We start from the raw sequence: 8,152 nt of genomic DNA on the forward strand, positions 1-8,152 counted from the left end.
TTTTCTATTATAAATCTCATCCCAAATAAGGGGAATAACATTTTTGATTTGCATACAAAGAAAACATAAATATAGATTTAATTTACCTCATGACCTTTCATATCGTATATAGCTTCATTGGTACTTTTAACCACTTATAACATCATTATTTCATTGGCTCTCTGGGTCATACATGTGATTCTTCTTTCATGGCACAATGGCCGTATTTCATATTTCACAATTTTATTTCTTCCCTTTCATAGATCATCATCATAATTATCAACAAATAGAATATTTTGGAAATCACAATTTTAAGTTCATTAGTAATGAAGGCTTTAAACACAATGGATTTCTTTCCAAGAAATTGAGTAAAATGAATGGCAATCGAAGCACAAGTTAAAATCATACACAAGTAACACATCATTTATTCTTGAAGTAATTTTTCCTAAAAAGGAAAATACACAATTTCCACTCACGAATATGTAAGAACGCAAAACACATTGAAAATACTCACAAAGCATAACATTAGATAAAACAGTCATATATGGGCATCACTTGAGTTCATAAGCTTTTAGGCAATTCTATTATCAAAGTCAATTTTGGAATAGTTGAATCAAAGCTCATTTCATAACCTTTCTCACATCATTTCATTTCATTGGTACCATTGGCCACACGTATAACTTTCACTCTTGGCACATTGGCCATACATTATATCCCCAATTAACTTATTTCACTTCCAACTATCTTTATAGATTATCAACAATAAGATATTTCCAATCAAGACTTTAGGTACACATATGAACAATTAAGAGTCTTAAGCATATGGGGATTTTCTCACACAGTTTGGCATCATAACCTTCATTTGAAATACGACTCAAAGACATAGCATTTGAATGCAAATATCATTCTTGAACACATTCCCAAATGATTACATAATATTATAAGAACATTCATAACACATTTTGAATACGTAATTATCGACATTTTGCTTATTCGGAACAATCAAATTTATTGGGAACATCTCGGAACATAGAATAAGGAACTTGATACAACCATACTTGAAACTTACGGAAACATCATGGAATTCAATTCTAAGAGAGTAGTTTAGCCAACATACCTCAATTGATCTTCCTTAAACTCTCAAATATTTTGGAATTCTTATCAACTTCAATCTATAATAACAACATCCAACGGGACCAATATTAGTAACAAATTCCATAATTTAGACCATTTAGGTATTTTATCAAACACCTAGTAGGCATGAATCTCTATATCTCTTAACCATAAAATTAGTTCACCCACTACTATCATTTACCAACAATTTATCCCACCATCATTCTTAAATAATTCATAACTTCCAAGATCATATACATGACTATCCATCCACACCCAACCAACAAATTTCCATCAAATAATCACCTTTCAATCTCTACAATGGTTATGTATTTAAATTGGGAACTTATGGCTTTCAATAACCATACAATGAGTTCCTACACTTAATTCATACTCATATTCCCATAATATATCCATACATGTAAGTCTAAGTGTGTAGGATTACCTTTTGGAAGAAATCTTGCAAAACCCTCATTTGAGTTCTTGAAGACATTTCTTGAAGATCTATGTATTTTATGTGTAGATTTCATCAATACTAATGTAGAAATAATGGAATTTCACACCAAAATAATGGGGATTGCTTACCTTGAAGAAGAGGAGCATTGGTGGTCTTGAGAGAGTGGAGAAGAGCTCCAAAATTCGTCCAAATGAAATGGGGAAAATGAACCCCGAAATTGTATTGTGTTAATAGGCCCAGATTTCTGGGTTTCGGATGCTGCCATGGATGCTTCGCCTCACCACTTCACTCCTCTTTGACATTCGGATGCGGACCTGGATGCTATGGCAGCACTTCACTACCAGCCTTTCTTTCGGACGCGGCCTCGGATGCTTAGCATCCGCAGACTCCTCTGCCAGCCTTTGGTAATTTGGTCATAACGTATTGTAGGAATGTCCAAATAACGAACGGTTTAAAGAGTTAGAAACTCGACTCGAAGACCTTTAATTTTATAGGTCACCCATCACATAAATCCTTATGTATATGTAGATATTCGCGTCCAAAATATGATCTTGTGCGTACTCATTTGGAACATTAGTCTATCATGAAATTTCCAACTTGACATGGACTTAGGGCTCTCCTTAGACTCCACATCACTTATAATATGCCTCGTACACTTATTATCATATCCAATTGATATCCATCATATTAATAGTCCTCGTTTACACACAAAATAATTTAATTAGCGCACATCGACTTTCTTAATAGCGTTTAAGTACTTCAAACATTTTCGGGGTGTTACATTCTCCCCCACTTAAGAACATTCATTCTCGAATGTTTTAAAAGTAACTTCTAATAATAGAGTTACCATCCTTTTATCTCCCACCATTATGCATAGGCACTTATGACTACATAGGTCTTATACTTCCTTTCCAAAATTTAAACTTACTTATGACCCTTAAAATTCGGCGATCTTTACAAATTCTACAAAATACATTCGACAGAGTTTCCCCTATAAAAAGGCCTATACACCTGTCAAATAATCACCAAATCAACCTATCAACATATCCACAACTTGACAAAGCATAACAATGTATATCAATAGCATTAATCTCATCATTACATGCATTATACTATCAAGAGTGATATCTGGACATGAGCTATACATATTTAAATCATATCACATAGAAAGTACCTTTCAAATAACCATCATTTTACTATACACTCAAGTAAGAACATTTTATTTCCTTAACACTTTTGGCCCTCAAGGTGGCCTCCTCGACTTACCGACTTCGCCATAACATATTAACGGAGGCAATCTCACTCCCAATTTTATCTAACAAGGATGACAAATAGATACCCCTCATAAGCCAATTATCCATTAACTTCGCCTTCTCTAGATTCCACCGGAACGATAGACAACAAATTTCCAACTACCTTCTTAGACATAGACACATGAAACACTGGGTACATGAAGTACAATAATAGGAAAACATCATATTCATAGTTTGGCCTATTTCTTTCAAGATTTCATAAGGCCTATTGTGATTATACATACTTTACCTTTATTAACAATTCACATAGCATCCTTATGGAGAAAATATTGAGAATAACCAGTTCACTTCCTTCAATTCTAAATCTCTACGCCGAACACCCAAACTAGACCTTTGTCAACCTCCAAAAATTAGTCTAAGATGTGCTAGCTTGAATATGACCATAAAATTCCCTATCCAATATATTTGATCACATGATGATGCTTCTTCTTTGACATGTGACTTATTGGAGGCATAACCAGATGGATAAAAACATTAGCATCAGTTATTCTTGGAAGATCATGAGTCATGAAAAGGACAACAACAATTGTTTCATTCCATATGTGTCTTGTTCGGCAATAGTAATCCTTGAAGAGAAACGGGCAAGTATATGACACCAGTCATCTCCTGGAGTGTAGGGAAAATCGGTTCAACTCGAAATGAGAATATTTTGGTACCCCGAATGTGATATGGGTTTCAAAATGCATGAAATTTCATTATGGTCTTAACATCAACCGTCACAAGGAATCTATGTCACAAGCCCATGGGGATGAAAAAAGAAGTTGAACACTTGTGAGATTATTATCATTCTTACAGCTTAACCTTTTCTAATAGTTGGTCCTATATGAGAGGACTAGAGATACGATGAATTTGTCTTTCAATTCAATATGCTCATCATAAGGCTGCTTAACTTTCAACCTCACACAAGTGAAATCATGTATCTAGGACATATTAATGTTGGGATGAAATAATGTATTGGTTAGAGAGAATGAACACTTTGCTGTGTGCTAGACATGTTTTTTCCATAACAACTCTCAAGATGCAATACTAGGCCACTGCATGGGCAACTACAATGCTAGGAACAATGTGAGTTACTCATTGAGGCATGATCTAGGTGGACTTGAAAGTCATACTGAGATGGGCGAACAAAAAGATCTTCTTGTGACAAATTCACAAAAACCACAAATTCCCGAGAAATGTTATACAGATAAGTGACCATTTCAATTGATACGTACACATATAATAGGTGGTGAGATATGCCTTCATGTTACTAGATAGTGAATTTGTGAATTTGTGACAAATTCACAAAAACCACAAATTCCCGAGAAACGTTATACAGATAAGTGACCATTTCAATTGACACGTACACATATAATAGGTGGTGAGATATGCCTTCATGTTACTAGATAGTGAAAAGGATTCATGATACTATTCATAAAGGAGTAAAGTGACTGTTCCAACCATATGAGCCACATACACAGAAGAGAAAGAATTGCTCGAGAATGATCTCAACACTAGGTTGTCTTACATTGGATTTGATACCACACAGGTAAACTTTATGACTGTGCATGCATAAACACAAGTGAGCAGATGTTATCCATTTGAATCAAAATGTTCTGTAAGGAATTCATCAGGTATAGTCCCTTGTTGAGAATTTAGGAAAGCAAGTAGGAAGTATTAATCCTAGAGTTATAAATCAATTGCAAGGACATAGTTATAGAGCTTAATTCAACAGGAGGTTGTAAATAAGAGAATTTGTGATAGAGTGGCTTCACGAATAATGCGTCTCATTCAGAAAGTATGCAATGTTTTGGTTAAGACCATATTTATGTAGGCCTCTTCAATATGTATGTACATATACAACAAGAAAAATAATGTGGTGTTCATAATGATGTACTAAGGAGTGACTTACTTGATGACTTTAGATTAACAAGGCAGTACTTTAATTGATGCCCCTCTATTCCACATCCAAAACATACATTAGTACCATAGTGACACAACCCCGAATGACATCTCATACACGTCACACAACGTGGATGGGGTCCGCTAAACTAACTCGCCGCACTTACCTGATATTTACCCTTTTTGCATACATCGTAAGCTTTTTCCTTAGTATTTCTCCAAGCCTTCATGGCGGGAGTAACAATCTCTGCATCAGCTCCTTGTATTGACCTTTGGAATTGCCCAAATCTACCACCCCTAACGCGCTTCTGAGCATACTCACAACATGACGCCAAATGTTTATTCCCGCACATCGGGCAGATTGGGATGGGTGTATCCAACCAAGGGCATTTGTTCTTCTTGTGCCCCCTCTTTCCACAACCATAACATATTTCAAGAATCATCCAATATAAACCCGAGTGGCTATTATTTCATATCAAACATTCCGTCTTATTGGTACAAACAACCTTCTTTCGTTCCTTAGGTTCTCTCACCACATGATCTAGTGGCGTGGTGACATTAATAGGAACATGGACATTTCCCCTAGCAACTGGTTCTTTCATTTCCTCCTCGCTGCCTCGAACCCGTGGGTTACTCATATGAAAAATTAGACATGACGAGAAAATTAGCTTCCTATCATGAGTTCTATCGCACGATCAGGAGTATCAAAGAAGTGTGAATTTCCTAAATGTCCAAGTAGCCTCCTTATTATATATGTGATCGACAACACACCGACAAGAAGGACTCTACTAGACACAGCTCTGAGACATCCTAGGACATTTTAAAACCTTATGCTCTGATACCAAGTTTGTCACGCCTCAAACTCGGGGAGCGCGACCGACGTTCAACCGAGTGAACCCGGCTGAGCAAGCCTATTGGATTTCCTTTTACCTAGAATCATCCATGAATAAAGAGGAGATGCACACCATTAATCAAATACTGAAAAAGTTTTATTAATAACTCCAATTTCATTCCATTAGCAACTTCATTCATGCTTTCCAAAGTATTACAAGTTTATAGATATAATGAAAAACATATTTGCCAAATAGCAACATTTCTATTTCAATTGCCAACATCATACACCACCCACAACCTGTCTACGGAGCCTCTAAGTACAACAGAAGAGTAGTATGGAAGTGTCGGCAACAAGGCCCCGGCTTTACCTTAAAATACAATGTACAACTCAAATGACATTAGGCCCGGAATAGAGTAGGGCTCACCAAAACCTGTTGAATAGAGAGTGACAGCTAACGAGGATCAAAGCTGCCCGCTAATGAACCACCTGCATCCATTGAAGATGCAGCTCCCCCGGCAAAAGGGACGTTAGTACATATAGAATAGTACTAGTCTGTAAAGCTAACTGTCAACTTTCAAAATAGAATGCCAATATAAGAAAGGGAAAATCATAGAAAGAGCAAGTCATAATCAATGATATCCAAATGCCAAGTTAAAATATAATAATTTCCAAAATACGAACTTCATATACAATTTTGGTTGGGAGGTTATTAGCACCGATATATCACTTTTCACAATATCCCCTTTTACAATATCAATATTCACAATACCAATACCACCGTACTTTTAGCACGGATTTCGATCACGACTCGATCGACTAGGCCATCTTATTTGAAGACATCAACAACAATCACAATATCAATCACCATTTTCTGTGCAAATATACCACCATGAATCTAGCACGGAGTTCGATTATGACCCGATCGGTTAGGCTATCTTATTTGATGACATCAACCATAATCACAATTTTAATTACAATTTCCAGCACAATCACCACCATGTGTGTGACATGGTATCCGATCATAACCCGATCAGCTAGGCTATCTTATTTGATGACATCAACCAAAATCACAATTTCAATTATAATTTCCAGCACAATCACCACCATGTGTGCGACATGGTGTCTGATCACGACCCGATCACCTAGGCTGTCTTATTTGAGACATCATCCTTTTCTATCATCAATCTCATCCCAAAGAAGGGGAATAACATTTTTGATTTGCATACAAAGAAAACATAAATACATATTTCATTTACCTCATGACCTTTCATATTGTATATAGCTTCATTGGTACTTTTAACCACTTACAACATCATTATTTCATTGGCTCTCTAGGTCATATACTTGATTCTTCTTTCATGGCACAATGGCCGTATTTCATATTTCCAATTTCATTTCTTCCCTTTCATAGATCATTACCATAATTATCAACAAATAGAATATGCCAAAAATCAGAACTTTAAGTTCATTAGTAATGAAGGCGTTAAACACAATAGATTTCTTTCCAAGAAATGGAGTAAAATGATTGGCAATCGAAGCACAAGTTAAAATCATACACAAATAACACATCATTTATTTTTGAAGTACTTTTCCCTAAAAAGGAAAATACACAATTTCCACTCACGAATATGTAAGAACGCAAAACATATTGAAAATACTCACAAAGCATAGCATTAGCTAAAATAGTCATATATGGGCATCACTTGAGTTCATAAGCTTTTAGGCAATTCTATTATCGAAGTCAATTTTGGAATAGTTGAATCAAAGCTCATTTCATAACCTTTCTTACATCATTTCATTTCATTGGCACCATTGGCCACATGTATAACTTTCACTCTTGGCACATTGGCCATACTTTATATCCCCAATTCACTTATTTCACTTCCAACCTTCTTTATAGATTATCAACAATGAGATATTTCCATTCAAGACTTTAGGTACACATATAAGCAATTAAGAGTCTTAATCATTTGGGGATTTTCTCATACAGTTTGGCATCATAACCTTCATTTGAAACACGACTCAAAGACATAGCATTTGAATGCACATATCATTCTTGAACTCATTCCCAAATGATTACATAATATTATAAGAACATTCGTAACACGTTTTGAATACGTAATTGTCGACATTTTGCTTATTTGGAACAATCAAATTTATTGGGAACATCTCGGAACATAGAATAAGGAACTTGATACAACCATACTTGAAACTTACGGGAACATCATGGAATTCAATTCTAAGAGAGTAGTTTAGACATCATACCTCAATTGAGCTTCCTTAAACTCTAAAATGTTCCAGAATTTTTATCAACTTCAATCTATAATAACAACATCCAATGGGACTAATATTAGTAACAATTCCATAATTTAGGCCATTTAGGCATTTTATCAAACACCTAGTAGGCATGAATCTCTACATATCTTAACCATAGAATTAGTTCACCCAAGTACTATCATTTACCAATAATTTATCCCACCATCATTCTTAAATAATTCATAACTTCCAACATCACATACATGACCATCCATCCACACCTGACCAACAAAATTCCATCGAATAATCACCTTTCAA

Source organism: Nicotiana tomentosiformis, chromosome 11, assembly GCF_000390325.3.
Source record: "Nicotiana tomentosiformis chromosome 11, ASM39032v3, whole genome shotgun sequence".
In the NCBI taxonomy this organism is placed as follows: domain Eukaryota; kingdom Viridiplantae; phylum Streptophyta; class Magnoliopsida; order Solanales; family Solanaceae; genus Nicotiana; species Nicotiana tomentosiformis.